Below are 16,646 nucleotides of genomic sequence, written 5' to 3'. Positions count from 1 at the left end.
AGAGATGTTATCTGAAAGTAAGGAGAAAGAAGGGGATGGAAATGTTCTTTAGCTCAGATCCAGTGCTATTTCCATTATGCACTATAGAGATCACTGTGGGCTGGAAGAATTTTATTCTGTCTTTCAAGTATTATTTAGGTCCCAGCTATTCTGTAAAGTTCTTTTTTTTCTCCAACCACTCAGACTTACTATCAGTCAATCAAAATGTATTAAGTCCAGGAATTTTGATGTGTTTGGGATATGAATAAAGAAAGTTATTCCTTCCCTCAAAGAGCATATACTCTAGCAGGAGAATCCAAAGTACAAGATTAATACAGAAAATGTGAAATGTAACCTTAGAAAGGAAGGTGCTAATGGGAGATTGGGTGATGAGAGGTGGAGAGAAGAGACCAAGGAAGTGCTTCTCAGCTCTTAGCACAGTGCCTGGCACATAGTAAGTGCTTAATAAATATTCATTGATTAATTAATTGATTGGCATTTGATCTGAGTCTATAGAAAGTCAGGATTGGAAGGGAGAGCATTCTAGACATGAGGAACAGTCAATGAAAGGGAAATGCAGTGCCAAGTTTGAAGAACAAGAGGAAGGCAAGTATGGCTTGATCATATAGGGAATGGAGGGGAATAGACTATAACAAAATATGCAACTAGACAGATTGGACAATGAGATGGAGTAATGGATAGAGTCCAGGATTTGGAAGGAAGACAGAAATTTGAATTTTGCCTCAGCTCTTCCCAGGTTATATGATCTTATGTAAATCACTCAACCTGACAGTGTCTCAAGTGGTTCAGAGCTTCAAAGTAGAGAGTTTTTCTAGAATAGGAAAGAAAATGCTAAGAGAAGTCCAGAGAGTAAGTTGAAATGTGGAGTGAAATAGAGTAGCTAAGGCCTTTCCTCAATAACTATTAAAAGTAGAATTTGAACTCAGGTCTTCTGACTCCAAAGCCATGAATGACTCTTTACACTGTACTGCTCTGACCTTTTGTCATCTGAAAATAAAGGACTTATGTATACTTATTGTGTATCTAATTTATATTTTAATATATCTAACATCTACTAGTCATCCTGCCATCTAGGGGGGGGGAGTGGGGGGAAAGAGGGGAAAAATTGGAACAAAAGGTTTGGCAATTGTCAATGCTGTAAAATTACCCATACATATAACTTGTAAATAAAAAGCTATTTAAAAAATAAAATTTTGAAAAAAAAGAAAAGAAAAGAAAGGACTTGCACTAGATCCAGCATTCTTTTTTTTATTTTCCTTATTTTTAATTTTTTTAGATTATACATATTTTATATGTTTCCATATGAGCCATGTTGGGAGAGAAAAATCAGAACAGGGAAAGTTAGATGGGGCAGTGAATAGAGTACTTCCCCTGAAGTCAGGAGAATCTGAGTTCAAATTTGATCTCAGACACTTAATACTTCTTAGCTGTGTAATCCTTGACTAGTCTCTTAATCCCAATTGCCTCACCAACCCGTCCTCCCAAAAAAATCAGAACAAAAGGAGGAAAAACAAGAGGAAATAAGAAGGAAAAAAAATGAAAACAGTATGCTTTGATCTACTAGTTCTCTCTTTGGATGTGGATAACATTTTCCATCCAAAGTTTATTGGAATTGTCTGGGCCACTGAATTGCTGAGAAGAGCCAAATCTATCATAATTGTAGATCAGAGGGTCTTAACTTAGTGTCTGTGTATCAAATTTAGTATCAAAATATATTTTGATTATAGTATTCAGTCTTATGATAAATTGGCATCTTTTGCAATATTATATATTTTACTTTATGCATTTAAAAACATCATTCTGATAAAGTGCCCATCAGCTTCACCAGATTATCAAAGGAGTCCTCCGCACAACAAGGAGGTTTTAAGAACCCACCCAGATTAGATGGACAATATATTCAAACTAATTGTTTATTCCTCAAGGTTAAAGATTTCTTTTTTTTTAAATAGCTTTTTATTTTTCCAAGTACAAAGTACTTTCCAAGACAATTTTCAACTCTCATCTTTGCAAAATCTTGTGTTGCAAATTTGTCTCCCTCCTCTCCCCCCATCCCCTCCCACAGACAGAAAGCAATTCAATATAAGTTAAACAAGTGCAATTTTTCTAAACATTTCCATATTTATCATGCTGCACAAGAAAAATCAGATCAGAGGGTTAAAGGGAAAAAAAAATAATGAGAAAAACAACAATAGTGAAAATACTATGCTTTGATCCATATTCAAAGGTGAAAGATTTCTTTAAGCTGTGACTGTAAAATAATGAGATCTGTTATGCCATTTCTTTTTTTTAAATAATAGCTTTTTATTTTCAAAATATATAAGATAGTTTTCAACATTCATCCTTGCAAAACTTTTTGTTACAATTTTTTTCTCCCTTTCTTTCCCTCACCTCCTCTCTTAGACAACAAGTAAGCCAATATATGTTTAACATATTATACCATTTCTTTTAAACAAACACACTTGTTTATAGACTTTGAATTCATGAGGCTATCATATCTTTCAGCAGTACTAACATATCTCAAAGTATTTACAGAATTCTTCTTGGAGGATCACTTTCAGCACCCTTAAAAATCACATGATTCTCATTACTTGACCATCACATTTCATTCAAGCCAAAAATGGCATCAACCATCTTTATCATCTTGTACCTTATTCACCAGAGTTGGCTTGGTATGACCTTTGACTGTTTTCTAAAAATGAATCTACCTTCAAAGGGTAAAGATGTTCAGAAAAATGTACTTTAAGTCAGTTCCAGAACAGGTCCTTCAAAAATCTTCCAAGCATCAGCAATACAAGAATGAGTGCGTAGACTCCCAAGGTGGCTAGTTTGATTGGGGGGGAGGGGGGAGGGAGAGGGAGGAGGGAGGGCAGGGAATAAACTCTTTGGGAATGTATAAGCTCATATTTTTCTCAAGTTAAAATATTAACTTTGCCCCGATTTTCCCCCCAGAGGTCTTTCACTGGTTAGACCTTAGATTCTGTTATAAATAGAATTCTGACAAGTTTTGAGCACATGATGATAAAAAATGTGAAGATTAACAGAATTTACATTTGGGTACTCCTATCAATGCTTTAAAGTTTGATCCTATGAGGTACAATAATCCAATGATGTATGGATTACAAATATTATCTCCATGTTACAAATGAAGCACAAAATTCAGGCCACTGATTAAATAAATTATCCATGGCCTCCCAACTGACAAATGAACCCCAGACCTCGAATCCCAATCCAGAATCTTTTGTTCCAATACCCCTATGTCAGTAATTTCCCAGGCAAGACTATTGGCATAAATCAAAAAAGGTAATATGAATATCACAATGACCTTGGGGTCAGGAAACCATGTGTTTAAACACCAGCTTTCAGATTTATTGTGGCATTGTGTCAATCACTTGGGCCTCTTTTAAGTTCAGTTTCTTCACCTGGTAAATGGGAATAAAACCTATATTAATTAGTTCCCAGATGATTATGAGACTCGAATGAAATCGTACATGTAAAAGCCTTAGCGAACTTTAAAGGGCTATATAAATGTCAGATATTACTATTAATGAGGAGTCTGCTCATTTTTAACTCCCATCTCCTTCACCAGCTGTCAGTAAAAAGCAAAACCTTCCCTTGGAACCACTTGATTTTTTTCTTTTTCTCCCTAAAGTCAGTATGAAAATTAGCAGATGGGAACTCACCAGTAATCACCCAGAATAGTTGCCAAATAGGACACCTATACAAGACAGAAATGTGATGTGTTTCCTTATTGCAACACACTGGAAACCTATTGTTTTTCAGTCGTGTTCTATTCTTTGTGCCCCCCATTTGGGAATTTGGGGTTAGAGATGCCAAAATTGTTTGTCATTCCCTTCTCCAACTCATTTTACAGGTGAGGAAACTGAGGCAAAAAGAAATAAGTGATTTGTCCAAGATCTCACAGCTAGTAAATGTCTGAGGTCACATTTGAACTCAGGATGATAAATCTTCCTTAATCCAGCCCAAACACTGTTCACTGCTAAAAGCCCACCAGTAATTAAATGTGATTTTTAAAAGGAATCATTGGTCAAAGGTATCAAATACATGGCCCATAAACACTTCCTAGAAAGAAGAACCAAATTTCAATAATTGGGAAATATTTAAGACAATAAGTAAAAATGTAATAAAATTTAGTATGTGGTTTTCAGAGTCAATTTATTCAGCCTGCAAAGATCTTTATGTATGGTTTAGTGCCCCTGTTCTATTTTAATCTGACAACATTGTAGGTATTAGTACTATGTGTTACAAGGCTTAAGTGAATGGTAGGAAATAGGGAAACCAACAAATTACAAGAAAGACAATCACAGATAACAAGCAAAGATATTTATCACTCAAGTAGTAAAAATAGAAATGGGTGGGTCAAGGGAAGTTAATACCAATCAGTGTAGACAAAAGAATTCATGAGAGTAAATGTTTATGGTTTCAGTGTTAGCCATTCAAAAGTTTTGAGTCTTGTCTCTCTTGCTCTACCTCTCTCAAACTCCATTACTCTCTTCTCTGAAGTCTCTCTACACATACCCAAAATCACAGACTCAGATGTTTCTCAGCTAAGCATGAGTCCTGTCTACCTAATACATGAAATGCATAGTATTTAGGGTTAAAGGGCTGTCTTCAGAGAAATACTAAGTTCTCTTATAGTAAGGGGTTTCACAAAGAAGGGACGGAGCTATATTGACAGTTTTCCTCTTTGGGACCAAGTTTGATCTTTATGGTTGCACAATAGTTTTGATTATTTCATTGTTAATCTTTCCATATACATTACTATAGTTATTATGTATGGTATTTTCCTGGTTTTGCTTTACATCTGTTCATATAAGTTTCCCATGCATCTCTGCATTAATCACATTCTAAAGACAAGTAAACTATAGATAGAACTGTGACTTGGTCCAACCAACCTGGAAGACAATTTGGAATTGCTAAAATATTTCTATCCTTTGACCCAGAGATCCCACTGTGTCTCAAGAAGGAAGATCAATGATAAATAGAAAGGTTCCACATACACCGAAAATACATGTAGCAGCATTTTTTGTAGTAGAACTAAAAATATAGGTTTCCTTTAAATGGAAAGGTCCTCTGGTAAAATACTGTTATAAAAATGTGTGCAACCTGCATTTTTGATTTCCTTCACAAGCTAATTGTACAATATTTCAGAGTCTGATTCTTTTTCTACAGCAAAATAACGTTTTGGTCAGGTATACTTATTGTGTATCTAATTTATATTTTAATATATTTAACATCTACTGGTCATCCTGCCATCTAGGGGAGGGGGTGGGGGGGGGGTAAGAGGTGAAAAATTGGAACAAGAGGTTTGGCAATTGTTAATGCTGTAAAGTTACCCATGTATATATCCTGTAAATAAAAGGCTATTAAATAAATAAATAAAAATTAAAAAAAATAAAAATGTGTGAAATATTGTTATAAAAATGTGATTTATGTTTATAGGTATTTAGGAACACCACTATTTGATGAAAAAAAAAAATAATGCATTATTCTCTAAGCCCTTTACTCTATTCATTGGCTACTGGCGGCTAATTAAAGGGATTTTTTTTTCCTCAGGAAGCATTGTTTTTGGATTCATATGTTCAGACTGTCTAAACAGTCTGAGGACCATAGCAATAACTAGCTAACAATATGTAAACTGTTCTTAATCATCATGCAATGCCTCAGCTTGCAATCCCTTTGCAGATGTGTGAGCCATATGAAATACAAATATTTGACTTTATTGGCTCTAACAGAACACCATATGCCACTATCTCTTAGCACCCCACACAAAAGTACATAAATACATGAAACAGACACATCTGTACATATGTACTTATACTGTAATTATATTTCTATATGAACACACATATATATATGTCTGAACTTTTGATTTGACATATAGGGAACTCTTAGTGTGATAATTCCCTCTACAAATGTAGATCCACAAATTTATCATGTTAAGAGAGTTTTCAGGTGGCGATGAGAATTTGAATGACTTACCCAAGGTCTCTGTGACTTCATGCAACATTACCCTCACTCTCTCTATTACAACCGTAGTGTCAAATTCAAGTAGAAAAAGATTTTGGATTGCATATTGACTTAGAAAATCATATATTAACATCATTGACATTCTATTGTATTATTATTAGATTAAAGATTTCTCAATCATATTTTAATCTGTTTCCTACCCACTCTCAGGATTGTATCCATGAGCCTAACAAAATAATAAATTTACAGTCAGATGGTAAGGTTAAAGTAAGCATCTACCTTAGTTCTGTAACTTGAGGAGAAAGGAAGTTTCCCCTGACCAAAAATATCTCCCCTACGTGTCTAAAATATACCATTAAATATTCATTCCTTTGAGTCAACAAGAGTTCCTTATTAAAATGACTAGGAGAGTTAACACTTTATCAGCCAACACCTTAAGCGATCCTGCATTTCCATTAATGCCTGCTAACTGAAGCACCATTCTGAAAGAGTAGAAATCTCAGGAAGCAGGGGCTCAAGAATACCACATGAATAAGAAAACTAAGACAAAGTTTGCCTGTTTCCCAATTTTTCCAAACTATTCTCTCTTGATCTTTTATTTTACAGAGGAATAATGTGAACAATGATGAAATTAATCAGTTTCTTCAGACCCAAGAACTTGTCCAGGGCAGAACCGATCTGGAGTTCTAGTCCAGTTTCTGTCTGGTTCTCTGCTTCTTCCAAGGTGAGAAAAGTTATCCCAAAATATGCTTTATATTTTGTGCATTATTTCCTACAAGAAAAAAAAAGAAAGAAAGAAAACTAATGATTTGCTTGAAATGTCATTTCAAGCAAATCATTAGTTTTCTTTCTTTCTTTTTTTTTAAACAATTGCAATTTGCAAACCTGATATTGAGACAAGGAAAAGACCTTTTATCCTGAAGCTATAAAAAATGTTTTTCTAACAAGGACACATTTGTCTTTACATAAGTAAATTTTAATCTCCCTCATCAGCTATCCACAGAACGAAAACAAAGCAAAACAAAACACTTTCATCTCTTATCCCTGCTCTGGCAGACAATTTGAGATCCCATAGATGGAAATTCACCAGTAATCACAAATGGCATGCCTACAAATATTACCCAGTCGTCCTTGCTTCATACGTACTTAATGAATCATAGACTTATTGAATTTTAGAGCCATGAGGACCCTTAGGCACTTTAGGAATCACCCAGTCTGGACTCTTTATTTTACAGCTGAGTCACAGGGGTGCTTAAGTGATTTTGCTGAGGTGATGTAGCTAATTAGTAGACATTTATGGTCAATATCATCCAGAGACTGGATGGCTCTTGCAAAGTTCTTTTGTCAAATCTCAATTGTACACAGATACATTCCCTCCCTTGTGGGTTAATTATAATTAACAAATGGTTTATGTAATAAAGATCTGAAAATAATAACCCAGTGGGCTATTATCTGCCTGATCAATTTCAGCTCTTCTATATCTGGTAAATGACAATAGTCGGACTGTATTCTCTTAGAGGTAATGGAGAGATAACTGGGGAGTGTTACAGAGAGCTACAAACCCCCATAAATCTTCATATTATACAGTAATGGAAGTCAAGAGGTTCTTTCATATGTATGTGTGAACATTCACAAGGAAGTAAAAGAACAAGAGATAAATGATTTCTTTTTCAAGGAAAAGATGAGATTAGATTAAATTTTCACCTCTATCTTGCCACCCTTATGGTACAGATAGGATGAGTTTAAAAAAGGATTAGGATAGTATATGTTTAATTTCAAAAATGCCCCCCCCAAAATTATAAAGGTACTTTATATATATATTTATACTAAATATATTTATGATATATAATTGTCATTATATCATGGTTATGTAATTATAATATTATATTGCTTTAACCCTATGTATAATTATATATAATTGTTATCTATGATTATAAATAATATGTAATTAGAATATAATGATTATATTATAAATAGAATATATGATTTGTAATTATATATTAGATAAGTATATATATAACATAATATAATTTTCTTCCTACCTCTATAATTTACCTATCCTTCCTTTACAGACTTCAAAGCATATAAATGTTGCCTTCATCCTCTTTTACTTTCTGCCCTCCCTGTTCTTGGCAACATGGTTCACCTGACTTCAGTTTTGACCTCAGCATCTGTCACACTTCAAATCTTACAAATAAGCAAAATGAGATTGTGAGAAGTTAAGTGATTTAAGGTTATAAAAATGAAACGGGAACAGAAGCCAAAAGTTCTCAAGCCCTGATTTTACCATCAGAAAACACCACCATGTGCTGTTCACACTTCCTGTCTTCAGCTCAGAACAATTTGATAGTTCTTAATCACAAATCTTGTCAACCTCCCTACTCAAAAATCTCAAAACAGGTCTCCATTTTATTTAGGATAAAATGCAAACTCCACAACCTACCATGTAAAGTCCTCCACAACCTAGTTCTTAAGTTACCTTCTCAATCTTACTATATATCCTCCCTTTTTTCCTACTCTCTCTTTCAGTTCTCATGACCCACTCCATTTTCTATACAGATATTCCAATTTTGGCCTAAATGCTTTTGCTAAATGGTTCCCTTTGACTAGAATGCATTTAAATTCCCTAGCTTCCTTCAAAGTTAAGTTGATCCCATAATTATCAATCAAGTATTGATTGTCAATGAATGCTTACTATATGCAGAGCACTATGCTAAGCAGTGGGGACATACACACACACACAAAGGCAAAAACACAGTCCCTGCTCTCAAGGTACCCTAAAGTAAGATATATGCAGTGTAAATGGGATGTAGTCTCACAGGAAAGGTACTTCCACTGGAATGGGGAGGGATGGAAACGTCTTCTTGCTAAAGGTCAGAGTTGAGCTGAGTCCTAGGAAGCTTTCCCTCTGGTAAAAGCAAGGTATTTGTTTTTACTTAGTATTTACTTTCTTTTGTAGATGTTATATTCTCCACTCACACCCTCAGAAAAAATGCAAATGCCTCCAAAGCAGGAATTACTTCATTTTTTTGTATACCCCAGGCCTTAGAAGAATATCTTAATGATAATAGCTAGAATTTATATAGTACTTTAAAATTTTCTGAGCACTTTAAAAATATTGTCTCATTGTATCCTCACAACCATCCTGAGAATTAGGTACTCTTATTATTCTCATTTATTATATTAGCCTCATTTTAATATTTTTATTATCCCCATATTCTTTTATTTTTTTCATTTTATAAATGAGGAAAGTTAGACCAAGAGAGTGACTTGCCCAGGATCACACAGTTAGTAAGTGTCTGAGGCAAAAGTCAAATTCACATCTATCCTGATTCCAAGTTCTTCGCTCTATCCACTACATCCCACCCCAGCTACCTACTGTGTGTTTTGTATATAGTATATTTGTGGAATTGAATGGAATTGAGAAATGGCATTTCTATTTCCCCAAAGCCTAACTTCAAGGCTGATAAAAATTGACAATGTGTGTTATAAAATGAAATGAGAGAAATAATGCAGAAAGTGACAGGTTCAACTGGTTTTTCTGTTCCATAATTTACTTTTTTTTTCTGACTAAGAGCATGCACACACACACACACACACGTACACACTCTCACACACACATACAAACATGGGCTTGAAGAAGGATTACATTCTTTAAAAACATGAGGTCAGCTGGGAGGGCTCAGCTTCAAACCCAACCACACAATGCCATTGATTTAGTCCAGGCCCTCTTGGCTTACACCCTGCTGCAGAAATGAGTTTGCAGGAACAGGATACCCAGACTCAGAGCCCTGAGAAGTATTTTTCCCTCTAGGTCGCTCACATCTGTACAATGCCAGATGTGGCTCCCAAGTAAGAAATCTGTTTCCAGATGCCATCTCGGCAGTAAGTATGATCCAGATCTGTTTCCTGTGAATGAACGTGCATCTCTTTCTAATGAATCAGCTCTCCAACCAAAAATTAATTTCCCTGTCAGAACACCATGAAAAGCCAGGCCTCTCTGTGGTGGCTCATTAGGAAAAGGCCTGTCTGGCAGACTTGCTAATCACCTAGCCCTTTTGCACATGTAAGGGTCAGGAAACATACTTGGAAAGAAGACCTGACTGGCAAATCATTCATCCAATTTGTGCATGAAGATTATCCTTATCTTTCCTGTCCCTAGAGGCCCAAGATACAATATAAGAAAAATCAGTGTTAACTTACAGGATTTCTCTGCTCTATAAGCTCACTAGCCACATTCCCTCATCCTGCTTTATCCCATCTTCTTCCAATTCTGTCCTATTTCTATAATAAACCGGTCCCCTGAAATCTGGGATCTTCCTTGTTTGGAACTCTCCAAGCTTCCAAACTTTCCATTTCCCACCTGACTGGGTTTTCCTCACCTGTGACCACAGAAATATGACTCCAGTCAGATCTGCTGTAAAGCATTTGACCTGCCCTAATCCAGAACTGTTTTTAGTTCAAGGAGTAAAGATGGACCCAGGAGGACTAGTGAGAATGTGTTGTAAAGCCTCTTATTAAACCTAACATATTTATTCTTCCCACTGTAGCCTAAAGACTGGGAGATTCTCTGATAGCATCCCTTGATTGTATCCCTGCCCAAGCTAGCTTTGGAGGCATTGGATCCAGCCTCAGTGATGGGAGCTGGTGTGCTGAACTAGTTTGGAAGGTATAAACAAGGAGGATGCTGCCCTAGCAACATGCGGTACCATTAGAGAGAGAGGGCTCAATTTTCGCCCCTATGAAATGGAGCTAATCCTTGAAGCAGAGGAAAGAAATAATGATAATGAGGAGGAAGGGAACAAAGGAAAGGAACCACACGTTTATTAAATATCTTCTGTGTACCAGGCTCTGTACTAAGTGCTTTACAAATATCTCATTCCCTGGGGAATAGGTGTTATTAGTATCCCCATTTTACAATTGAAGAAACTGAGCCAGACAGAGGGCAGATTTGTCCAGGGTCCCATGGCTCATAAATATCTGAGACTAGCTTTGAATTCAGGTTTTTCCTGACTATTTACAGCACTCTGCTACCTAGCTTCCCTTCAGCAAAACAAAAATATTAGGGAGTACTATACATGTGTCAGTTGTCACTATTGAAATCCATATCCTGATAAATAATAAACTACATTCTTAAGCTTGCTGTTAAAAGTCCTTTACAATCATGCTCCAGCCTACTTTCTAGGCTTATCTCAATTTATTTCCCCTGACACACTGTTCCAAACTGTCCTACTTGCTGTTTCTGAAACCAGTATCTTATCTCCCACCTCGCCCATAAAATGGGAGTAATAACAGCACCTACCATGAAGGGCTGCTGTGAGGATCAAATGAAATACTGTTTGTAAAGTAATTAGCATGGTGTCTGGCACATAGGAGACATTTAATAAATGCTTGTAGCTTCTCTCCACTCTCTCATCTCCCTGTCTTGGAAGCAAACTCTTCCCCTGTGCCCAGAATGGACTCTTCTCATCTTCAACTAAGTCTTGGAATCCCTGATTTTCTTTAAGGAGCATTTCATATGCCACATCCTATAGGAAGAGTCTCTAGATATCTCTACTCTCAAATTATCTATACATATACTTCTCTGAGCACATGATCCCATCCGTACTTCCCTTTTGATGCTAGTGGGAAAAAATGGTTATGTTTGGATTTTCTTCTCCCTTATCCCTTACACATAGAAAGTATAAATGAATTAATTATTAATAATTATTAATTAATGCAAACCTATTATAAAATATATAAAATAAATGATTATTGATCATTATTAATGAATGCTTATAGAAAGGACTTGGCTTGGACTACTACAATGGAAATTAATGTGTTAGAGTATGGCACTTGATCACAACTTCTAGAACATTGTAGGGCACATATCAGATAACCAAATAAGATTTAAACTGCCTAGTGAGACTTCTAGCCTCCACAGTGAGCACAGATGAGGAGCTGAACCATCTGAATAGGTTTTTGGCTTAAGTTTCACAAGTTAGATGTAGCAAGACCTACTGTTCTGCTAGCCCAAGGAAATGAAGATGTGGTCTTTAGAATTCCTACTCATGGGTATTCAGTAAAGTACCAGGAGCAATAAATACAGTTGGGCTATCAGCTTGTAAGGCAGTAACTTAAAAAAATAAGTAACAGAAAATATGACACGAAAAGCCCCCTATCTTCGCAAGACTATGGCTACAGATGTTAGTAGCCCCCAATCTGGGAGACTCTTAGGTGATTCTTGTTAAGAAGAGAGCCATAAAGCCATATAAAATAGTTTTATATAAAAAAGAAAAGAGAACATTCAAAAAGTAAGTTTAAATTTCTTAGGGCTATGTATCTTAAAAAGTTTGGGGAATCCACTGTTGATCCCTAAAAAAAAGTTCTGAGCAAATGTAAATTTAGTGTAAATTTTCATTCCATTCCTTCTCCTATTTTGTTGATTTTATGTTGGATGAGTCAATTTTTGATGCACATCTTGTTAGACTGAAATAAAACCCCATCAGCAGAAAGTAAAACCAGAAGTCTCTTCACCAATCCCAGTACTGGCAAGCTAGACTCCATCTTTCAGCTCTGAGCAATGTGTCTGGCTGTCACTCAGACCTGGAATGCTCTTACTCCTCAACTCTGCCTCCTGCCTTCCAGTAAACGTCCATCTTCCTCAGAAGTCTTTCCCAGTTCCTCTTAAAACCTGTTCTCAGTTTATTATTTCCTATTCTGTATACAGCTGTTCTTTGCATTTGTTTCACCCATTAGACAATGAGCTACTGGAGCAGGGAGAGACTTTTGCCTTTTTTTTCTACCTCTCCCCTACCCTCCCATCCCCAGCACTTAGCACAGTGTTTGTCACATAGTAAGTTTAATAAATATTTAGTGACTGATTGGGTAGAAAATGGTCTCCATTTCCTCCTAGGACAAAAATTCTTAATCTTATTTGAGTTATGAATCCTTTCTGCAATCTGGTGAAACCAGAATTCCCCACTCAGATTAATGTTATTAAATGCATAAAATAGAATACTTAAGATTAAAAAGGAACCAAATTATATTAAAATGCAATTATGGATCATTTAATACGTAAACCAGATTAAGAATGCCTCTCCAGGAGAATACTGTCATAGTCTAGAATGTTCGCACTAAAAAGGACATTAGAGATCATCTTGTCTAGCCACAAATTTTACACGTGAAGAAACCAAGGGAGATACAATGATTTTCTCTTCTCTGTTCCCCTTTCCTAACTTTTTAAAAGTGCCTTGAGCTGCATGAAAACAAAGTAATTCCTGAGGTTTAAAACTTTCATATCATCATCCTCACCTTACAGTGAATCTTTTTATATTAATTTTAGCAGACAGGCTTAACAACTTAAAATTAATCAGAATAATCAGAAGATTCCTGTAATAGTCCAAGTATGAAATCATGAAGTCCTACACATAGCAGGCATTTAAAAAATTTTAATTTTAACTAAAAATGCTTTTTAATTTAAAAATGCTTTTAAAAAGGGCAGCTAGGTGGTACAATGGATAGAGCACCAGCCCTGAAGTCAGGAGAACCTGAATTCAAATCTGACCTCATGCACTTAACACTTCCTAGCTGGGCAAGTCACTTTATCCCAATTGCCTCAGCAAAAAAAAAAAAAAAAAAAAAAAAAAAAAAGCTTAAATAATTGTTAATTAAAAATTATATTATTTTTCTCTATCTAGTGGCTACTTTGGGAAAGTGCTGTGCTCTGACCTACAGAGAGGTTAGGTTATATAGTAAAATTTGTGTAATGAAGGTATGTTCTGATGGATTTCTGCTTCATGCCCTAAAGGGGAAGGGAAGAACAAGCTTTTAGGTCCCTACTATGTCATAGGCACTATGCTAAGCACTTTTTACAAATATTATTTCGTGCAATCCTCACAACAAGCTTGTGAGGTATGTCAATGGGCAATCACAACATGTAAAAACCAGAGATATTAATGAACATACATGTGGAGCCAAAAGAGTTCCCTGTCTTTACAGAAGTTTACATTTTTATAATAGGACAAAGGGAAGAGGGGAGATCAGAAAGGGATGTGACATGGAAGGGTGAATAATGCTACAAAAGGTGGGAGAAAAGACAAGAGTACTCCCCACAGGGAGGAGTAAGGTGATGGCAAAAATTCCATTCTTTTCCCTTGGGAACTGCTATATTATGAAGATTGGAGGGTCTGCTTATTTGCAAAGGACCTCAGCTAGATAGGCATTATTCCAGTCACAGACTAGTGGTACCTATCTTGTCTCCCAAGGACACACAGGGAGTCCAGCTTGGGGTGAAACAATAAATCAGAAGGAGCTTCCTCCTTGACATATTCAGGATCTCCTGAATACTTTGGGTCCAATGTTTCTGGAAAATATAGTGACTCAAAAAGACAAGTTCAAGGAATCCCTTAGCAGGAAATATTCCAATTTTACAGTTGAGAAAATCAAAACAAACAAAAAAATTAAGTGTAGGTCACACTGCTAGAAAAATACATAAGGCTAGCCACATTTGACCTCAAGTCATCCAGACTCCAAGCACAGGGCTCTATTTACTGAGCTAGCTAGAAAAAAATGACAGTTTTTAGAGAAATAGCCTATATTAAAATGCTCCAGGAACTGGCTGCCAAAATCTTGGGATCCATAATAATTGTACTTGAAGACTCACTGAGGAATGGTAAGATCCCAGACAGCTGCAAAAAGGCAAATAGAGTAACTAAAGTTAAAAGAGAAATAAGGAGGTACCTGGGATGCTATTTATGCTAATATCCACACCTGGAAAAATCCAGTTAACTAATCACTAGGGAGGATATTACTTACAACATCTAGAGAAATTTTAATTAGCAGCCAAAATAAGTTTATCAGAAACCCAAGTAGAAAATTAACCTAACGCCTTCCTCTGAAAAAGCTTTTGTAAACAGACAAAACAAAACAGACAAAAATTGGGTGATTCCTATCCTTAGCTCCTCTGTCCCCCTTTCTGCTACTCCACAACTGTCACTTACAGAAATAGAAAGCCTGGGGGCCATGTCTTGCTAGTTTACTTCATGACTTGTCACAAGCAATCAACTTATCACTTAGGCATTAACCAACTGGGGAAGAGTCTCCTAGATCTATTCTTATAGTCACAATGAAATCTCCCAGAATTTGTGCACCTCTCCTATGGCTTCGTAACCCCAAGGCCACCTTCCTGGCTCAGTGAAGCATTAGGAGGAAGGTCTCAGACACATTGGGGGGCTCTTCTGGGCAGATGATGGAATCTCATAGGATAAGGCTATATGAATGGCTCATTATTTGTCCTTCACAATAGAAGAGGACCAGGATGTCAGGGAAGTGATACCATGACACAAGTGATTTAGATTTAAGTGAGGGAGGTCAATGAAAAGTCACCTGCCTCACTTTTCCCTCTGGAACTATCTGAGTTCAATGGCAAGATATGGATCAGTCCAACTAAAGATGGCCAGAGTACTTAGACTATAAATTGATTGGAAAGGAGTAAATTATAAGAAAGCTTAAAAAAAAAAAAAAAAAAAAGTAGGAAGGGCCAAGGGTATGCTGAAGCCAATTGGAACTCACTTGAGAAAAAAAAAAATGATTACATTTTCATTGCGAGCACTTACATCTTGGATATCAGCAAATAGTTTAAATCAGAGCTTGATTTATTGTTTTGCTGATTGTCTAAACTCAAGAAAGTGAAGGAGAAAATGTGGAAAGTACAGATTAAACCTAACATTCTAATCTTCCTTTCCCTCCCCAACTCCCAGAGTTGCTTGTTAAACATTGACCAGCATACCACCAAAGGGACCAAAATTTGAAATGATGAATAGATCATTCAATATGTGATCCTAGAGGTAATAGGGAATAATTGGAGAGAGATAACAGTTTCAAAGGTAAAGAAGGAAGATGATTGAAAAAAAGACCATTAGATATTAGAGTTAAGAGATCTTTGATAACTTTGAAAAAGACAGTTCTCAGAAAACTAGATTACAGAGATTTTAGAAGTGAGAGAAGGGGAAGTAGGGATTCCAAGTGTAGGAATCACCTAGTAGAGGAGATATAGGACAGTGGGGAACAAGGATGTTCCAAACAAGTAACAGGTTTTTTGTTTGTTTGTTTGTTTGTTTTTAAGAAAAGTGGAAGACATGAGCACATCAATAGGCAACAAGGCAGGAGCCAGTAGATAGAAAAAAATTGGAGATTCAAGAGTGAATCCGTCAATAACTACTTGGTAAGCATCTACTGAATACCAGGCACTGTGCTAAATTCTAGAAGTGGGGATAATACAAGGGGAAATCCACTGAAGAACAGTAGAGGAAGGGCTAGGATCAAGGTGTTGGTAAGACAAGTATGAAGGAGGAGATAATTGTGGAAAACTTCTGAATAATAGGAATTAAAGATTAGAGAAGAAAAGGGAATTCTCAACAAATCTCGTTTTTTCAAGGAAATAAGGGTCTCGTACAGGCTTAGAGGAAGAATAAGAATATCTAGAACAAGTACTGTGATGAGTAGAATAATGAATTGATTAGGGAAGTGTAGAAGGAACACTTTGCTGCATACAGTGAAAACATAGAGCTAAGACTATATAACATAAATTTACAGTGGATCCAGTCAGGATTGCTTCATGATCATCTTCAGCCAGGGTTTAACTACTTGTGAATAGGAGTGAAGGAATGAATGATAGA

Source organism: Sarcophilus harrisii, chromosome 4 (assembly GCF_902635505.1).
Source record: "Sarcophilus harrisii chromosome 4, mSarHar1.11, whole genome shotgun sequence".
In the NCBI taxonomy this organism is placed as follows: Eukaryota; Metazoa; Chordata; class Mammalia; order Dasyuromorphia; family Dasyuridae; genus Sarcophilus; species Sarcophilus harrisii.
This window is presented reverse-complemented; position numbering follows the sequence as displayed.